The sequence below is a fragment of the Balaenoptera physalus genome, assembly GCF_965194825.1.
Source record: "Balaenoptera physalus genome assembly, chromosome: 10".
Taxonomy (NCBI): domain Eukaryota; kingdom Metazoa; phylum Chordata; class Mammalia; order Artiodactyla; family Balaenopteridae; genus Balaenoptera; species Balaenoptera physalus.
Genome location: NC_138889.1, coordinates 105,959,478 through 105,979,877, shown reverse-complemented (window position 1 = coordinate 105,979,877; position 20,400 = coordinate 105,959,478). Strand labels below are relative to the sequence as shown.

General features: G+C 59.2%; 2 protein-coding genes across 7 annotated transcripts in view; one reads left to right on the top strand and one right to left on the bottom strand.

Annotated features, from left to right (window-relative positions):
* FLRT1 (fibronectin leucine rich transmembrane protein 1) overlaps positions 1-4,659 on the bottom strand; it is an 84,578-nt gene extending 79,919 nt beyond the window's left edge. For all 3 annotated transcript variants that reach the window (XM_082409574.1, XM_082409572.1, XM_082409577.1), the window contains exon 1: positions 4,481-4,659. The gene's annotated coding sequence lies outside the window, so the exon portion shown is untranslated. The remainder of the gene's footprint in view (positions 1-4,480) is intronic.
* The window catches only part of MACROD1 (mono-ADP ribosylhydrolase 1), a 153,589-nt gene that overhangs the window by 113,323 nt on the left and 19,866 nt on the right, over positions 1-20,400 (top strand). The gene's annotated exons all lie outside the window — the stretch shown is intronic.

Sequence of the window (20,400 nt, the reverse complement as noted above, 5' to 3'; positions counted from 1 at the left end):
TCCAGGGGCCCACCCAGGAGGACTAGGCAGCTGGTCGTTGAGGCAGGCCTGGCAGTCCCGAGAGATGGAGATGGACAGGCCAGCAGAGACCCAGGGAGACAGACCACAAGCTCTGAACAAACCCGCCGTCCAGATGCCTCCCCGACCCCCCAACGCTCCTCACACCTGCCAAGGGGTCCACAGGCAGCCCCTTCTGTTGGTTCTGTCCTCCGGGCTCCTGTTCCCGTCCCTTCTCCTCACCGACTCCTGCTCCACCTTCACGTCCTTGGCTCGAGCACCGCGTTCCTGGATCCCGGGCCCCAGCAGGCTCCCCGGTCACCCCACCTCAGAGGGCTGCCTTCCTGCCTTCAGAGCCCAAGGCTCCGAGGTGGGAGGGAAAGTAACTGATTGCAGTCTGACCCCCAATCCCAACTGTAGCTCCCCGAGAGCAAGACTTAACAGCTGCTCTTGTTTTCCCTTTCCCCCAGAGCCGGCACTGCACCTGGCCCACAACCGGTGCTCAACACGAATGAATGAATGTATGAATGAACGGGCAGGAAAGGAAGGAGGGAGGGAAAGACAGAAGAGCCAGGGAGCCAGGGGTGCCCAGCAGGACACCTTGTGAGCCAACCCCCCATCCCCATAGCAATGCCTGTGGCCGACCTCCCCTCCCCCACGCTCACTGCCCACCCCCCCATGTCCCCCCCGCAGCTCTGCGGGGTGGGAGGCAGCACGAGCAAGGCCACGGTGGGAGTTTCAAAACCCAGGGCTGCAGTGAATCCAGCAAACAACTTCCACAAGGCGAGTCGAGGCCCCCGAATGCTGACATCATCCGCAGAGCCGCTGACCCCAGGGAGCGGCTGAGCTCTGGGGGCCGCAGGCGGCGGTAAACAGACATCCACCCGCCGCTCAGGCAAACAGGCCTGCACAAACACGGCCCTCTCCATGGAGCCCTCTCCGCTCCAGCTGCTTCTAGGGGATGCCAGGCCGGCGGGGCGGGGGGCGTGATGTGGAGCATGGCAGGAGCACCCTGGGGTCACACTGTCCATTCCCCTGTCTTTTAGTCCAGCCATCCCCCCACCCTGGCCTTCTTGGGGTGACTGCCTCATGGCAGAGGAAAGAACACAGCTGCTTCATGTCTGGTACAAGCCGGAGCAGGCCTGAACTTTGTCTCGGGGAGAACGACCGAGGTTCTGGGGAGGCGACCCCCCAAATGCACACATCAAGGGCAGCAAGCAGGCCTGAGGCCCGTGCCAGCCCCACCCTTCCAGAGCTTTTGCGGCCTCTCCAGACGGTGAGCACGCTGGGGCACCCACCACCCATCCCACGGCAGGCACTTAAGACCCCCAGCCACGCCCACACGCCTCACACCCCTCCTGGTCCATACGCTCGCAGCCCACACAGCCCACACGCCCCATCCCATGAGGGATCCAAGACAAAACCCCTCAGCCTCACCCCTGTTGCTCCTGGACACTCCCACTGTCACTGGAGCTGACACCCCAGCCAGCTGGCATGTGAGATCCCACCCGGAATGGACTTTGGTGGCTGCGGCGGGGTGCCGAGGCATCCTTCCTGCTACTCCAAGGCCTGAAGAAGCTGAAAGCCCTCAGCCCAGCGTGATCCAGGGGTGGGGACCCCAGGGGGCAACGCATTGCTAGGCATAAACTCTGCTAGAAGCTTCATATGCATCATCTCATAGTGGGTACCCCAAGGTGGGAACTGCTATTACCCCACTTTACAGATGAGGATATTGAGGCCCAATGAGATCCAGTCACTGGCTCGAGGTCAGCAGGCCAGGCAGAGAACCCTCCCCAGGAACCACAAGTCCCTAGGACCCTGGGGCAGAAGGGCTGGCCCAGCCAGATCCCCCCCGCACAGCCCCAGACAGGCCCCATCTCTGAGATCAGGCCATTTCTCAGCCCTGACTCCAGGGCAGCCTGGCTGGCTGGGGAGGTGGCTGCCAGCAGGTCCCCAGTTCCCCACGGACACACAGTGGGGCCATCTACATCTCAGGGCAGGGCCTTCACCCACTCACCGCAACTCCTGAGCCATCTGCCCCTTCCCCGGGCAGGGGGGCAACCTGCCTTGCCCCGCCCAGCCCTGCCTCCCTGCCTCTGTCCCACCTGACTGGGCAGAGGGAGCTCTGCCCAGCGGGCCCCAGGGGCCTCATCCTCCCCTGCACCAGAGCAGCCACTTCCTGACAACTGCCCCTGTACTGGGCCTCTGCAGGCAGTCAGCCGGCTCCGGGCCTGCCTCACTGTCCCTCAACACCCACACTCAGGGTGCCCACCCATTCTCACAGGGTGGGAGAGCCGTTATATCCCCCTGTGCAGGCAAGGAAGTGGGTCCCCAGAGGTACAGGCCTGGGGTCACCCAGCGGGTGACACAGGCTCAGCCACCAGACCTCAGTCTGTGCAGAGCTGAGTCTTGCAGGCCAACGCCCTCCCCACAGAGCCCTGGCAGCAGGTGATGCGATGGGGCGGCAGCAGCCCTCCCACCCACCGTCTCCTTAGAGACCAGCCGGGTGGACCTCCCAGGGGCTCACGACGACGGGGGGCCTCAGAGGAGGTACGAGGGGGGACACCAAGAAGGGCGCTGGTGCTGAGGGTCACCGTCAGGCTGATGTCTACCAACAGGCCCCTGGCTGGGGGGAATCTGACCCCCCCAGCCCTCCAGGTGCCCTCAGCCCTCGGGGACCCCTTCAACAGGAGCAGGGCATCTTTCGTCCACCTCACCCCATTTTATAATGCATACTGTCCCCGCCAAACTCAGCCTCAGGAGGTGAGTACACTCAACAAGGCAAACTGAGGCTCAGAGAGGCAGGGACTTTCAACCAGTAAGTGGTAGAGCGAAGGCACACAGACCGGGGCTTAGGGGACATGCTACAGGCTACAGCAGCCCCGGGGCATGCCTGGCTCAAACTCATGCCGGGGAGGCTTTTTACAGAAGAGTGTCCAGCCTGTGTCTGTGTGAGGTCAAGGGGCCAGGGACGTGCACAGAGGCCACCCCCCGCCTCCATACACAGACCCTCTGTCTGCCCTCCTCTCTCCTGCTCTCAAACTGGCCCATGTCTGACCCTTCAGCCAGGATGTGACAGCCCCTCGGCTCTTCCTGTCCCTCACACTTACCAGGGCCCCCTCTCTGCCTGCTCAGCTGGGCAGTACTCCCTCCTGGGCATGGGCCCTGGCAGCTCAGGCCGTTTCCATTTAAACCTCTGAGGAAGCCCTGAACAGTCGCCCACGGAGTCGGCACCAGCTGACAGGTGATGTTTGCGCCTCTCCTCCTGGGGCTGGCAGGAAGAGATGCAGTTGGCTTTCACTCCAGAAACCTGAGCCTGGAGCCCTTGAGCGTAGCCACCTTCCCCACGGCTGCTGAGCAGAGAGGGGCATGCCCCAGCCCACATCCCTCTGCCCGGGGCATCCTGTGTTCTGTGGGGCTCTGAGCCCCACACAGGCAGCCGCCTCCCCAACTCCCGAGCCACCTGGGGAGGGAGAGAGAGACTGGTCTCTGTCCTCCCTGAGGATGCAGGGGCCAGGGTGGGGCAGGGCAGGACCCAGATGCCCCCCACGTCTGCCCCCAGCCTAGGCTTTATTTATTCACATCAGGTCTCTGGCTTGGGCTACAAGGGCCTCGCACAGCCCAGCTGGGCTGTGTTCTCTTAAAACCACACGCCCCAGAGAGCCTCACAGCCCTCGGGGCCACCGGGAAGCCTGGGGCAGCTCCCTGATGTCGATGCTCCACAACTTTCTCCTCCTCGGAGAGCTCTGATCAGCCAGGGCTCCCTGCAGCTGGGCAACACACTCCCCAGTCCCCCGGGAGGAGGGGCATGCGCCCGGCCCCTGGTTTTGGGGGGTCACCGGCTGCCCCCGGCCTCCAGCCCAGAGGTCCCACCGTTCTAGCCGCCAGGTGCACCGCCCTGGTCTCCTGCCCCGCACAGGGCTGACAGTCTACCGCGCGCACAGGGAGGGAAGTTGGAGGCTGCTTATGCCCCCCTTGAAGTCGTTTTAAAAATAAAACCTCGCTCCAACCGTGACTCACGCGGCTGGTGGGGACGGGAGCGCGGCGCCCGGGCCGGCAGACTGCCTCTCTTCGCGTGCGCCAAGCCCTCTGGTTCCCGGGTACTAGACCGGAGCCGGAACAGTCCAGCCCAGCTAGGCGACCCCCGCGGGCGGGGCCGTCTCCCTGGGGGCGCAGCGAGGTCTCGGACCGGGGCTCCCGCCGAGCCCCCGCCCTTTCCAGCCTCTGCTGGGGAGAGTGGAGCCGCCGGCCGCGCACCCCGCGCCTCCCCGCGGCGGAGCCAGCGCCATGGGTACTCGGCTGTCGACTGGGGGGGCCCCCCTCCCGAAATCCCAAAGGCTGCGCGGCCCCCGCGGCTGCCGGGCAAAGCCGGGCAGCCGGATCCTGCGGCGCCTCCCTGCACTCTCCCACCCCGCCCCGCTGGCCCCGGCGTCCCGTCCCGCACGCTCGGACCCCGGCCCCCGCCCCGTGCATCCACCCTTACCTGCTCAACGGCCAGGGAGGCGGGTCTCCTCGGGAAACTTTGCGGCGACGGCTGGAGCCTCAGGGGTTATTCCAAGGAGCGGGCGGGAACTGGAGCCGGAGGGCGCCCACGGGGGCCCGGGAGAGGAGCCCCCGGCGCGCGGCGGGGCGCGGTGGCGGGCCCGGGGCTGGGGGCGCGCGGCGGCGCATCTGCCCGGCTCCGGCGCCCGGCGGAGCCGCGGGGGGCGTGCGCGGGGGTGCGCCCGGCGGCCGGGGTGCGTGTGCCCGGGTGGGTGCGCTCGGTGGGGCGAAGGCCAGCAGCAGGGCTTGCGCGAGCGGCGGCGGCGAGCAGGGCGCGGGGAACCAGGCTGTGCGGCCGCCTCTCCCCTCGCGGCGGCAGCGGCGGCGGCGGCGGCGGGGGCCGTGCGTGCAGGCGCGGAGCGGGGAGGGAGGGGAGGAGGGGGAGGGAGGGGAGGAGGGGGGAGGCAGCGGGCGGGGAGGAGGTGACGGGGGCGGGGGCGCCGCTCTGCGCACTGGCCGGCGGGACCGGGCGCGGGAGGCTGCGCCGCCGCGCGGGGACTCGGGCCCAGCCTGGGAGAATCGGCCTCCGCGTCCCCCTCCTCCTGCCCTCGGCTAAAATGGATGGGGAGGGTGGGGAGGTTGGGGTGTCGGTCCTCAGTGCGCGGGGGGGTCTGAGGAGGGAGGCTCCCGGAGCCAGCCTCCAGCGCGGGGGCGGGGAGAGAGAAAAGCGTTCTCCCTCATGTGCGCCTCCCCTTACACCCCTCCTCTCTGCACTCATTCATTCATCCTTCCAACCATCCGTCCATTCATTCATTCACAAACAGTTACCCACTATCTACTCAGCGCGCCAAGGTAACCCCTTCCTCCCTGCCTGGCTCGCCTTCCCCACGGGGACCCCCTCGTCTGGCTTGCTCGCCTTGCTCCACCAAGCTGCCTGAGCAGGCAGTGCCCCGGGTCAGATCCCAGCCCCGCCTTTCCCTACATTAGCTGACCGTGTCCTTGAGCAAGTTACTTAATCTCTCTGAATCTCAGTGTCCCCTGTTGTGAAATGGGAGCATTAACAACCTACCTGCAAGGGTTAACAGGAGGGTTGAAGGAGACCTTGAACAGAAAGGTGGCTAGGGCCATGCCTGGCACACACTGGGGACTAAGGAGATGTCTGCACCTGTTGTGTGGGGTCTGGTGCGGGCGTGAGGGTGCCGGTGGACCAGACCTCCCTCCTCTGAGCCTGGAAAGTCCCCATGCTCTAGGCCTTCTCTGGGGTACTAAGGAGCTCTCTGTCTGCCTGGCCTTCCCCTGGCCAGACCTTCTTACCGAGCTCAGTCATCGGGCCCTGCAACCCTTTCCCTGGAGGGCTGCTCTGAGTGAGTCCTTGCCTCTACCTAGAACCCCACCGCCTCCACCTAGGCCCCACTGTTTGCCAGTCCACACCCAGAATGCCCACAGTCTGGCTGGGACGCCTCCCCCCAGACCCATCCCAGCACCTCCCACCCACTGTCCCAACTGCAGGCCCGTGTTAGACCCTTCCCGGAGCCCAGCACTCCCTGCACTTTGCTGTCCTTCAACGCCTGGCCAGGCCACCCCTCCCCTGGGATGCCCTCCCGGCTTCTCCCTGGGAGAAGGTCACCGTAAGGGATACTGGCCCCTCTCTCCCCCCGTCCTGTGCTCTCCCGGCCCTCTCGCCCCCAGCCTGGGAGCAGGCTGAGGCCTTGCCTGAGGCTGCTGCCTCTCCTCACTGTGAGCACCCCTGCCTTGGCCCTTCTTGCCTCTCCCTCCTCACCCCTCCCTTCCCATTTCCTCCCCTTATCTCCCTCTCTTCCTTCCCCTGCTTTATACTCAATTCACCAAACAGCTATTTTTTTCCTCCCAACTTTTATTTATTGTCCAAACCGCGTTATACCAACAATAAAGGAAAGAAAAATCACCCACACCGCCACCATCCTGTGGCGTCAACAGCCTCCATTCCTCCGCTCCCTTCCAGGCTTGTCCATGCACTGTTGGCTGTAATTTTTACAGAGCTATGGTCTCCGTCCCGCCTCCCCAGAACCCCAGATGGATGTGGGGGCCCTGGGGCTCCATCTTCCCTCCATCGTGGCACTTGGCGTGTTGCTCAGGAATTATGTGTGCCTTTCTCCTCTTCTAAACTGAATCCCTTGAAGGAGGGACCCCTTTCCATCCCTGCCACTCCCATGCCAAGCACAGGGCTGGCACAAAGCAGGCACTCACAGCCTCGGAGTGGAGTGGATGGCATGGATATAGCGGTTTGACAGGTTGCACTTAGATATCAAAATATCTTCTTCATAATAGTGGTTTTAATGGCTGCATGATATTCCATTGAGCTGATGTACTTGGTGGCTACACACAGTTCAGGGAATATGGAGGTCCACCGTGCCAGGTGCTTTTTGGGTACCAAAGACCAAAGGGAATCAGACCTTGCTGTACCTTGCCCTGGCAAAGCTGGAAATCCAGCCGGGGGATGGCCACCTAAATAGTTTTGGCTTAGCAGGATCTTGCTGAAACAGACATCATTACCACGTGACCCCTGGACACAGGGGCCAAGTCAACTGCAAGATCCAAGGATGGCTTCCCAGGGGAGGTGGCTATTGAGCTGGTCTTGGAAGGTAGGGAGGGATGTTCTTGGCAGACACTAGAAGCTCATTTCAGCTTGTTCTCAGGGGCTATGATGTGAAAGAGCCTGGGGTTTGGAGATCTGGAATTGTTGGTTGGAGCTGGGGGTTAGGAGTCAACGGGGACCATGGTGGAAGATGAGGTAACTGATGTCAGCCAGGCCAGGTATACAGGGCCTTGGACAAGCCTGGAGAGTCTGGCCTTTATCTTGGAAGGAGTAGGGTGCCAGGGAGGGTGTAAGTACGGCAGAGGCACTGTTGGCTATGAGATTCAGAAAGATCCCTCGTTCATTCAACAAACACTTGCTGAGCCCCTGTGTGCTGTGGGGCTCCCTGAGGGCATGGGTTGGTGGGGCCCTGGCCCAGGAAGACTGAGCTAGTCTTCGAGCCAGGCAGTCACAGAGGTGCTCTCAGCACGAGGCAGCACATGTCACGCAGGGACAATTTGTGGCTTCAGCCGTGGGCTCGCCAAGCCCCAGCTCCCCAGCTCCCAGGGCGGCAGAAACCCAGGCAGTGTCTGGCATCCAGGTGCGGTGGGCCCTATGCTGGGCAGCCAAGGTCACGCTGGCCCCGCCTGCAGCACCCCGGCCTCCCCACCATCTGCCCACCTTCTTGGGAGTCTTCGGATGTGGATTCTGCTCACCACCTCACCACTTCCCCGCTGCTGACCCCGGGCACTGTCGCAGCCTCCCTGTTCCTTATCTTAATGGGGCCATCACAGACCTCCTAAGGCTGCTGTGACAGTCTGATGAGGCCCCAAGAGGAAAAGTGCTTTGTATACTGTGAAGTGCGGCAACAACACAACTCACCATGATTAGACTGTTGTCAGCCAAGGTTGTGCCACCCTTGGCCCTGTTTGGGCTTGTTCCGGGCTGGGGGCAGCAGAAGGGACTACCTGACTCAAGAGAGGGGTAGGGTCTGCCCCACTGGGTGGTCAGTGGGCATCACCAGGAACCCCTTCGCCCCAGGCTCAGTGCTGGGCATCCAGGAATGAAGCCCCCTGAGGGAGTGGTCAGGGATCAGCACCACTGAAAAGGCCAAGAGCTGCTGTTCAGAGGGCATGACCTTGGACTTCAGCCAGCCGCCCAAGAGTCAGAGGCTCAGCCTGCCCCACAGGCCCCAGCTTGGACATCATCTCCAGGGAGGATAGACCTCCAGCCTCTCACCTGGATCCAGAGAGCCTCCTAATGGACTTTCTGCCCCATCTGTGGGTGCTTGGTCTTGAAGATCACTACCCTCCAAGATCCCCAGGGTCCACTGCATCTGGGGGTACCTGATTGGGGGGGGACCCAGAGAATCGCAGTCACTGAATACCTGGCCATCTCAGACTGTGGTCTCCTGGTGACACCCAGGGGCGCCCTGGTATGTTTCCATGACTCGTGGGTGTGGGGCCTGTGGGTAGGCTGGCTGTGCACATCTGTCTGGGAACAACAGTTCTCACCAGAAAGTCTCAGCGGCTTCTCTGATCCAAGTCCTAACACCACCATGCTCTCTCTTCTGCCACTGTGCACTAAACCTTTCCATCCTGCACAGCACAGAGGGTTGGGGGCTTCTCCCCATAAGCACAGGGTCAGGGTACAGGAGAGGCAGGGGTGGCCCCCAGGGCAGAATTTCAGGGACAGCAAGGCCCCAGCCCAGGCGGAAGTCCCAGAGAGGGTGCTCCAGGGAACAGGCACAGCAGGGACAAAGTTAGGTAGGACAAAGCCAGCAGCTCCCGAGGACAGGTGCTGGGAGCAGTGGGGAATGATGGCCTGGGGCAGCTGGCCTGGGAAGCCGCTGGCCAGGCCGGGAGCACACCCGCTCCGCCTTGTCCGGGCGCTGAATCAGGGGTCCCGCTTCCTTGCACTCTCCCGCCTCTCCAGACCAAGCCAGCTCCTACTCACCTCTCAGCCCAGGGCTTGACCATCGTGTTCTTTGAGAGGCCTCCCTGAACCCATTTTTCCCAGTTGGGTCACCTTGTTCTCTCTGACCCCTGAGCTTCTCCTTGGTAGCACTTAGCTCAGTCTGTGATTATGCATGGTGTGTGTGCTTCCATTCTTCATCTACTAGACCAAACTTTCACATCTCTGAAATCGGGGCGTGGCTGGTAGTGTGTTTTCTTCCTCAGTTGTACATGAAGCCGTGGTGAGACTCAGAATCGATGGAGCCCGTGTTCAGTGTCGTGTGTTTTGTTAGTGTCTGTCTCTCCCAGTAGACTGTGAGCCCCTTGGGGGCACATCCTGGGCCTCTTGTGGTCCCCACGTGTCCCCAGCACCTGCTGCAGTGCCGGGCACCTGGGGAGAACAATCAGGCGTTGCTGAGTGTCAGGCTGGAACAGCCCTGCAGGGAACGGTGACAGAGCTGCCCAAGGCCAATCGTGATTCCTAAAAATGCCCCAAGATGATGGTTCCAGGGGTTCAGAGGGGCGCCAGACACACTTCCAGCTACTGGAGTATGGCAGGGTAGGGTCCTGATGTGTTTGTATGAGTTGGGGGTGATGGGAGGTGAAGGATGGAGATCAGAATGGACAGATACCACTCCAGGCCCCTGGGTGGGTGGGGAGGAGTACGCCAGAGAGAGTTAGAACCAGGCCTGGGGAGAGGCAGGACCATGCCACCCCAGGGGCAAGGGTTCCCCACCAGCCCACCCTCCCCTGCCCTGGCAGGACTGAGGCTGCTGTCCAGGCTTGTCTCTGATGGGCCCTCCTCTCCCTTGGGAACCTCCTCTTCCCCCCACAAATGACATCACCACCACCCCATCCCCCATCTCCTCCAGGCACCTGGGGCTGCCTGTTGCTCCCTGCCTCCCTCACCCACTCACTCCTAGGCCATTATTCCCAGAAGTAATGCTTCTGATGGTGATTTAAGCATTTCTTGACTCTGGCTATCATTCACCTGTTACACACATCCCAAGTCAAGTTCAGGAAGGGAGACCTGAATTGTGTCTTAAAGGACATTCCAGGACTTCCCTGGTGGCGCAGTGGTTAAGAATCCGCCTGCCAATGCAGGGGACACGGGTTCGGGCCCTGGTCCGGGAAGATCCCACATGCCGCAGAGCAACTAAGCCCCTGTGCCACAACTACTGAGCCTGCGTGCCACAACTACTGAAGCCCGTGCGCCTAGAACCGTGCTCCGCAACAAGAGAAGCCACCGCAGTGAGAAGCCCGCGCACCACAACGAAGAGTAGCCCCCGCTCGCCGCAACTAGAGAAAGCCCGAGCGCAGCAACAAAGACCCAACGCAGCCAAAAATTAATTAATTAATTTTTAAAAAAGACAGTCCAAGTGGAGGGACCAGCCTGTGCCAAGGTACAGAGGGCCAGATGGGGAGCAGCTTGTGGGCAGAGGGCTGTGGGAAGGAGAGTCAGAGGCGAGGCCAGAAGTACAGGCCTGATCAGGAAGGAAGTTGGAAGAACGAGAACATCCCCAAGATGTTGGGGAGCCAGAGAGCACTGTCTGCCTGATTGCCCGAGGAGGTGGAAGGCGGGGGCAGGGTGGAGGATGGTGGCGTAGAAAATTCGGGGTTTTGAGGTTGGAGGCTCAGAAACCTCTGCTGGAGCCCGGCTTCCCCTGACAACCCCTCCACCCCACCACTGCCTCTCTGACCCCCTGCAGACCTCCTTCTCCGGGCTCAGAACCCCACCCTCCCCCTCAGCTCCCCTCTCTCCCACCCCTGCCCCCGTCCGCGTTTACTGCCTTGGTCCCCACCACCACCCAGGGGCTCTTGAGGCCCGATGCCCTGTGTAGGCCACCTCCCCGGGGACTCAGACAGTTCCTGGGCCCTTCCCCTTTGGTCCCCTTTGGTCCTCTCTGTCCTCCCAACAGGTTCCAACACCTCAGGGCAGCTGAAGCCACTGAAGATCAGACGGGGTGTCCTGAGCCTGGGTTCCCCCTCCTGAGTCCTGGTGGAGCAGAGCTGGGGTCCAGGGCTGGGGTTGGGTGGGGTCACTCAAGGCCCCTCGCCTGCCTGGCACAGGCGCAGCCAGGCCTGGCAGGTTCTGAGCTCAGGACACTTCTGAGACTGGGTGCTGGGAGGAGCCACAGACGAGGGGTGGGGAAGGAGGGGGAGGGCTCCAGTGACGGTGGGGGGATGGGGTTGCCCAGCAACCACCACGCTGCCTCTGCGAGGAGGGATCCTTAAACAGCTGAGCAGAAAAGGCTGGGCTTGGAGGGGCGGAGGCACGGCCTCGCGTACCAATGGCTGCCTGCCACCCGGCCTCCCCCTCCTCCTCCCTCCAAGAGTGGAGCTCCAGCTGGGAGGGTGGCAGGACTGGGAGGAGGGGTGCCCAGCCCAGGGGGACCTGAGGCAGCTGGGCCTGGAACCACACTGGAGTCCTATCTTGTCCCCACAGGACACAACCTGGGAGGGGGCAAGAAGGCCGCCTTGAGGCCCTCAGGACAGGGGACACCCTGGGCTCCCGGACCGCAGGGCCTGGGACAGGAGGGAACTGGGACTCCTCAGCACCACCCCTGGCCCTCCCGCCAAAGGAGCTCTAGTTTTAGACCCAGATGAAACCGCCTCTTCCCAGCTGAGTGACCTTGAATGGGCCACCTCCCCAACCGCATGTCCTGAGTGTCCCAGAGGGCCAGCTGCAGGACTGTCAGCCAGGGGCTGCCCAGAGAAGGCGGGCCTGACAAGGCTGTGTCTGGTGGGTGGAGTTTCTAAGGAAGTCCTTCCTGGTATCTAACTTAAATTCCCTGCACAGCAAAGGCTGGCTGCCTTTCCTCTGTCTTTTTTTTTTTTAATAAATTTATTTATTTTTTTTTTTTATTTTTAGCTGCATTGGGTCTTTGTTGCTGTGCACGGTCTTTCTCTAGTTGCGGCGAGCAGGGGCTACTCTTCATTGTGGTGCGCGGGCTTCTCATTGCGGTGGCTTCTCTTGTAGAGCATGGGCTCTAGGTGCGTGGGCCTCAGTAGTTGTGGCACGTGGGCTCAGTAGTTGTGGCTCGCGGGCTCTAGAGCGCAGGCTCAGTAGTTGTGGCGCATGGGCTTAGTTGCTCCGCGGCATGTGGGATCTTCCCGGACCAGGGCTCGAACCCGTGCCCCCGGCATTGGCAGGCGGATTCTTAACCACTGCGCCACAGGGAAGCCCCTTTCCTCTGTCTATATCGGAAGAAGGGAATGTCTGTTTGGTCTCAGTACCACACCTCATGTTCCAAAAGCAACAACTAGCGTGAGGATTCAGCTGTGTGGTCTTCTTCTAGTTCCTTTCCTTTTAGGGCCTCGGTTTCCCTGTCTATACACAGAGGGGCTGGACTAGATCAAGGTGTGCCTCGCTGGGGTCCAAGGAGGCACCTCTGGACTTCTGCCGCCCTCTCAAAATCACTGGGAGAGCTCCCTCCCAGCTTCCTGCAGTGGTGGAAGATGGGGGTGGGGGGCATCAAGGGGGCCAGAGCCCTGCCATTTCCTCACACCAAGGTGCTCCTTCCATCGACTGGATTGAGCCAATCCTGTGCCCGATCCAATCCTGTCTCCCGTGGTCCTCTAATTGGTCCCTGTGGGTTTAGCATCGCCTCTCTTCCTGGCCCTCCATCAACCCATCCTCGGCCACCACCATCCCTCCAGCCCCTGCCTCCAGGTCCACTCCCTCCAATTTGCTCCCCCTCAGCTCTGAGGAGCAGCCTTCTAAAGTGCAAGCCTGACCCTGCCACCCCCTCACTCTAGCACCTGCCATAGTTCCCCATGGCCGTGCGAGAAGGCTCAGGGCCCCATGGGCCTGGCTACCCCTCTGCCCTCAACTCGGGCTCACTCCCCTCTGGACATTTCAACCAGATGGGGCTTAATCCACATCTGCTGAATGAATGAATGTCACTGAGAGCAGAGCTTCAGTGCCGGCCGTGCTGGCCTCCGGAGCACAGGAATGACCAGAGCAGACCAGGCCCTCTTCCACAGGCTGCCATGCTGGTAATAAACCAGCAAATAAATGAGAGGACGGGATCACTACAGGACCATGACGTTCCCTCTGAAGGAAATAAACAGGGTGATGAGGAACAGGGTGGGAGGCACTTCAGGGGAGGACTTTCAGTGGAGGTGACATTTTCATTGAAGACCTGAAGGATGAGCAGGAGACAGTTTGGAAAGAGATGGAGGAGGAGTGTGCCAGGCAGAGGGAGCAGTATGTGCAAAGGCCCTGGGGCATGAAAGAGCCAGCCCTATCCGAGGAAGAGAAAGAAGTCCAGGAAATTGGGGAGAACGGAGCGTGGCACGCAGCCATGCATTTGTGGAGGGGAGTATGGATTTTATTCTAAGTGTAATAGGAAGCTATTTGAGAGTTTTAGGCAGGGAAGTGACATGATTTAATTTATATTTTAAAACGATCATCTGAACAACCACTTTGGAGAACAATTTGGCAATAACTAGTAGAGTTAAAGATGTGCATATACCACAACCAGCAGTCCCACTGCCAGGCGTATAGGAGACAAATTCCAGCACATGGGTTCACGGGCCGCGTGCAAGATGCTACTGCAGCTGGGTTTGCAAGAGACAAAACTGGGCATGCTTGACTGGTGGTCAGTGGGAGGACGGGTGGAAGAGTGTGGGACAGTCCCAGCCTGGAATATTACACAGCGGTGAAAGCAGACAGACCAGAGCAGCCTGGGCCTGCCGGATAAGCCTCCCAAGCCTCACCACAAAGGGTAGCAGCCAATCCCAGGAGTTCCACTTTATATAAAACTAAGACACGATGGGCTTCCCTGGTGGCACAGTGGTTGAGAGTCCACCTGCCAAATGCAGGAGACACGGGTTCGAGCCCTGGTCCGGGAAGATCCCACATGCCACGGAGCAACTAAGCCTGTGCACCACAACTACTAGGCCTGCGCTCTAGAGCCCGCGAGCCACAACTACTGAGCCCACGTGCCGCAGCTACTGAAGCCTGCACGCCTAGAGCCCCTGCTCCACAACAAGAGAAGCCACTGCAATGAGAAGCCCACACACCGCAACGAAGAGTAGCCCCGCGCACCGCAACTAGATAAAGCCCGCACGCAGCAACGAAGACCCAACGCAGTCAAAAATAAATAAATTAATTAAATAAATCCAAAAAACAAAAAATTAAAACACGAATACCTGGGTAATAGCCTGTTGAGGGGTATACATAGTAAAACTCTAAAGAAAATACATGCCCGATTCAGGGTGGTGGGTTCCTCTGTCGGGGAGGGGAGGGGAGGGGAGGGGAGGGGAGGGGAGGGCTTCAGTTCTTCTATGACATTGTATTTGTTGGGCTGTTGGTGGGTCAAGGGGCCGTGTGTGTGTGTGTGTGTGTGTGTGTGTGTTCAATAGAAAAGGAGCCCCGGTTGCTGAAGAGGACGGAGTGGAGGGTGAGGGCCAGCAGAGGAGATGTCCAGGTGGGAGGAGACGGTGGTTGGACCTCATGGGGAAGTTAGAAATGCAGCCCCAGACCTGCCCTGCTGTTCAGAACCTGCACTCTTTCCTCCTCCCAGGCTGTCATTTGTTTTCTGCTCCATTAGCCCTGGTTCTCTCCTTTCAGGAAGAAAACTGAAGCTCAGAGAGGGCAAGGGGCTGCCTGGGATCACCCAGCAAGCTGGGGGTAGAGGAACCTGTGACCCTTCCTGAGGGGTAGGGGGGCCTCTCCAGCTGGGGCTGAGCAGGGGGTCAAGGCTGCCTGCAGGACACACCCACACCGCCCCGGGAGCAGTGGAGAAGCAGCCTCTCCAGGCCCCTCCCCCAGAACCTATTCCCCTCGTCGTCCACTCTTCCACCCGCCAGGGCTCCCTTGGGCCCCAGCCCCTCGTTCCTGCGTGGCTGGAGACTGTGCCCGCCCGGCTGGCTGGGGCCCAAGTCATCTCTTGGTAATTGGGTTTCAGGGATGTTTGTGGTTATGCTAATGGTGGGATGCTGAGCGCTGGGACCCCTGGCTCCTGGGGGAGGGGAGGCCCAGGCAGCAGCCAGGGTCCCACAGCACTGCAGACTCAGCACTCCCTCAGAAATCAGACTGCCTGATGCAAAGCCTGGCTCCCTTGAGCAAGTCATGCAACCTCTCTGAGCCTCTATTTCCTCATCTGTAAAGTGAGAAAAATAATAGTACCCTCTCATTAGGCTCTCCAGGGAGGGAAGGGTAAAATGAAAGAACCCACTGAAAATATTTGGCCCAATGCCTGGCACAAAGAATTTGCTCGATAAATGTGTTATTAACTATTTTTTGTTTTTGTTTAAAGTCTAAAAGTTCCTCCAGGAAAATGTGAACGGGGGCTAGCCAAATCTGTGCAATGAGCTAATGGGTGACTCACTTTTCTTTTGCTTTTTATGTATATTATCCAATTTGGGGCAATGAACATGAATTTCTTGCAAAACAAAATACCAATATGTGGAAGGTGTCCAGGGGGCTTGGAGAATGGGTGTTGTGGGAGGGTGGGATCCAAGAGTTTGGGGTCCAGCTTGGGGACCGCCAGCTGGGAGGTTGGGTCTCCAGGGGCAGAGCCCAAGGAACCCAGGCAGGAGGGGACAAAGGAGGGGCCTAGGCCAGCAGGAACCGCAGCCAAGTCACCTGCTTTGAGCTTAAATGGCTGACTGGGCAGCTTTTGTAGGGAGAGCCATGGGGGTGGGATGCCCGGGGTAGGCCAGGGAGGGGACTGCAGAACCAGAATGGACGTGGGTGAAGGGGCAGGAGTGAGGGAGGCCCATCTGAGGTTCAGGAGAGCCGAGGAAGGGGGGTGCCTGGCACAGGGCCAGTGGGAAGGAGGAGGCTGAGGGGTAGACTCTGGAAGAGGGAGCCCAGCTGGGTACAACTCCCAACAGATTTGGGAAATCTCAGGGCTCTGCTCACAGAAGATGGAGTGAGGAGCTCGGTCCTGGAGGCAAAAAAGCCAAATCTGGCTGAGCAGGATGCTGAGTGGTCCAGGCTCCAGAGTCAGATCAATGGGATTGAAATTCTATCTCCACCACCCTCACTGTGTGGCCTCGGGCCAGGCACTTATCTGAGCCTCAGTCTCCCCATCTGTAAAATGGAGCGGTGCATCCAGTAAGGTCCCCATGGCTCTCCCTAGGAGACTGGTGAACAAACCTTGATGAGAAGAAGCTGCTGTCATTATTATTGTTGTTATTATTATTAATGCAGCCTGTCAGCAGGCTGATCTCACCCTTCTCCCTGGCTGACTGGGAAGAGCTGGGGACCCCAGCTCCTGCACCCAATGCCATCACGAAGCTCTATGACGCCATAACAGTTTTAGAGGCATTTTAAACATTATCATCCATGCCCCAAAGGCCTTCACTTAACTGACCTCCCCACCCCACAGATGAGGAAACTCAGGCCCCAGGGAGTGGAGCAACTGGCCCAAGGTCACAGCTGAGGGTTACAGGACCAGACCTTGCAAAGCACGAGGACGTTGGCTCCTCCGATGAGGGCTGTGGCCTTGGGCAAGTCACTTTGCCTCTCTGGGCCTCAGTTTCCCCATCTGTAAACAGGGCAGGAAGGGGTGTGTGTACACACGTACACACATGTTGAGCTGATCAGCAGAGGTCTGATAGCCTGGTGCCAATAAGTGTGAGCCCCTTGCCCCCTATGAGAGCCCCCCAAGCCTGGGGAATGTCCAGTAAGCCTCACACTTTCCACCAGGCAGCCTCACCTCACAGGACAGTGACCTTGGTCTGGGAGACAGAGCTTGTCAAACACGGCAACTGCTCTTACAGCTTGAGATGCCTTTGAAGTCTATTGTTTTCTCTTCAGAAATTCAGCACCTTTCACATTTTATTCCATCTGTGGGACGTTTCTAATCTAAAACCTGTTTTAAACGGCTCGCCCTCAAGTAATGTGGACACCCACTGCAGGCCTGTGGGAACTCGGGGAGGAAACGGTGAGGACTTCATGGGAACAAAGCCCACTCCCCCAAACCCCCCGTGGGGCTGGGGCCACCATTCCATCCCATCGCGCGGGCCGTCAGTCAATCGTCACCTCATAGGTGCCGGGCGCTGTGCTAGACTCCGGGGCACAGGGGAGCAGTGGGGACTCGGCCAGGCAGAGGCAGGCCGGGAATGGGGCAGGTGCAGTGGAATTGTAGGGGCTGTTCGGGGACGCACAGACACTGGGGGAGAACCAAGGAGGAGGTCTGGGAAGGGATCACCTGGAAAGTGCAGTAGCCCCCTGGTCCCCCTCCTGCCCCCTTTGCCCTCTGACCTTCTCTCCTACTTCTCTCCCCGACTCACTCTGCCTCAGCCACAGCGGCTCCTAGCTGTGCTTCAAACCCACCAGGCGGGCTCCTGCCTCAGGGCCTTTGCACAGGCCAGCCCCCCGCCTGGCCTGTGCTCCTCACAAGTGGCTTCCTTTTCAGCGGGTCCCCGACTCCTTCTAGGTGAGCCCCTACCCACCTGCCTGCCACTCTCTCCTCCCTTCTATCCACTTCACAACCTCTGGCGCTAATGGTAATTCTTGTTCAAGTTTATCTGGTTGTTTCTGGACTGTCTCCCTGCCTGATGATGAGATCTGTGCCAGCAGGGCCTTGCCGGTCTGTGTCCCAGAGCCTGGCACATACAGGGGCTGGATGCACCTTCGTCAAATGATAGAAAGCTGAGATCTGGCCTTACAGGGGAGGGTGGAGGAAAGGGGCAAGGGAGAGGGGCTGGGTGATTTGGGGGAGCAGTCCCTCCACCCCAAGCCTGGCCAGCAGCCTCTCAGGCCTTGGAGGCGAGGATGAGGCCACGTGGCAGCCGCAGCCTCCGGAAACACCCGGAGGGGCCGTGCCTGCTGCAAAGTCACTGCTGTGCCCGCTCACCCAGCTTCTCCCTGGCCCAGTAACCTGCTCAGCGCTTTCCTCGGGTCACCGAGTCTCCTCTGTGGTGGCCCACACGGCCCACCGCCCCCTCCCTTGGCACTCCCCCACCCGGGCTGAAGGATTTAGTCCCTGTCAGGGAAAAGCCTAGGCAGCTCCTACACCACCTCCTGTCACTGCCCTTGAACCAGCCCTGTCACCTACCTGGCCCCCACCCCAGATCCTGCCTCTTAGGGCCCCCCCGGGTGGGCTCTTCTGTGAGGCCTGGTGGATGAGAGCCTCTCCTTCAGAGCCAGGGGACCCTTCAGAGCCAGGGGACCCCTGGCTGAGTGACTCTGGGCACAATCGTAACCTGTCAGGTTTGTACAGTGTATTGTTAGTGGGTGCCTGCTGTGCACTGGGCTCTGTGCTGGGCGCTGGGGACGCACTGTGGACGAGACACTCAGGGCTGAGGGGGTAGGGTAGCAAAGTAGGCGCTCACCTGGGAGGTGAGGATGCTGGAGGCTGTGATTCATGGCCCATGGGAGGGTGTAGCCAGAGACCAGCTCCAGACACTGCCGGCTCTCAGGGCCGGAGATGGTGAGGGTCTCCTCCAGGCAGGGGACCAGCCCATGCAAAGGCCCTGGGGCCGGAGGAAATGGGGCAAGTTTGAGGACCTGGAGTGTGGCTGAGGGATAGATGGGAGGGAGAGAGGACAGAGATAAGGTGATGAGTCAGCAGGGTCATGGGCCTGGGGTATGGGAGCAGCTTGTTCTTTATCCTGAGAGCAAAAGGGGGCTTTGGACCTTTAACCAGGAAGCTGGGGGTAACACAGGAGATGCTCATATTTGCATAGTGAGAAGATCCTTCTCCATGGCTCGGCTCTCTCATCTGTAAAATGAGTTAGTAATAGTGTCTTCCACACAAGGTCAGGATTAAATGAGCTCATGCAAGTACAGGGCTTACCTGGCCCAGGCCCAAGCCCTTCTGCCACTGTGGGCCCTTCCTCTACAAAAATAAAAGTTAATTGTATGACTTTGTTGGCATAAAGATGAATTTATTAACATTTTATATATATTATATATTTTATATATACTTAAAATTATGTATAACTTTTGTTTTCAACCTAAAAGTTCACTTTTTCTTCTGATTTTAATTTTTTTTATCTTTTATTTTTTATTTTTTATTTTTTTAAAGGTTAGACTTTATTACCCAGATTCTTTTTTTTTTTTTTAATTTATTTATTTATTATATTTTATTTTGGGCTGTGTTGGGTCTTCATTTCTGTGCGAGGGCTTTCTCCAGTTGCGGCGAGCAGGGGCCACTCTTCATCGCGGTGCGCGGGCCTCTCAGTGTCACGGCCTCTCTTGTTGCAGAGCACAGCCAGATTCTATTTTTATTCCCCTGGAATTGTTTTTTTTTTAATAAATTAATTTATTTATTTTTGGCTGTGTTGGGTCTTCGTTTCTGTGCGAGGGCTTTCTCTAGTTGTGGCGAGCGGGGGCCACTCTTCATCGCAGTGCGCGGGCCTCTCACTGTCGCGGCCTCTCTTGTTGCGGAGCACAGGCTCCAGACGCGCAGGCTCAGTAGTTGTGGCTCACGGGCCTAGTCGCTCCACGGCATGTGGGATCTTCCCAGATCAGGGCTCGAACCCGTGTCCCCCGCATCAGCAGGCAGACTTTCAACCACTGCGCCACCAGGGAAGCCCGTCTTCTGATTTTAAAAGAAATTAGGGACTTCCCTGGTGGCACAGTGGTTAAGACTCCACGCTCTCCATTCAGGGGGCCCAGGTTCAATCCCTGGTCAGGGAACTAGATTCCACATGCATGCCTCAACTAAGAAGTCTGCATGCCGCAACTGTGAGTTCGCATGCCTCAACTAAGGAGTCCATGTGCCGCAACAAAGGAGTGGGCGAGCCACAACTAAGGAGCCCACCTGCCGCAACTAAGACCTGGCACAACCAAATAAATAAATATAAAAAATAAAATAAAAAGCGCAAAAATACATACATACATAAAAATAAATAAATAAAAGAAATTACGTTTTCATGGTCCCTAAAAGTATTATGAGCCCCAGATACATGCCTATTACTCCCTGCCTGGGCCCTCAAAGTGGGGGCCACTCTAGGTGCTGCCTGGCAGGGCAGGAGGGGGTGTGCAGTGGGGAGCAACCAGAAGAGGAAGAGGAGGGAATTCCCCGGCAGTCCAGTGGTTAGGACTCAGCGCTCTCACTGCCAACGGCCTGGGTTCCCCCTGGTCGGGAACTAAGATCCCGCATGCAGCGAGGGGGTGGCCCCAAAAGAAAAGAAGAGGAAGATGTATCTGAGTGTCCCCCTCCCCTCTGCCCTCTCCCCTCGCCTCCCCCTCCCTCCATCCCTGTTCTGCTGCTGCCCTGGTTCAACCACATTCTGGCCCCTTTGATCCTCCCTGGGCCTGTGGAGAGTCAGGCAAAGCCAACCACGTCCTTCCCCAGCATAGGCACCCCTGTGGCTCCCCGTCCCTCCAACCAGGGAAATGCTCAGACTCATTTCCCTGCATGTCCTTCCTTCCCTCCAAGGTGTGCTGCCGCCTCCTCTGTGAAGCCCCCAGACTCCAGGCTGCTCCAGCTCTGGTACCTTCCT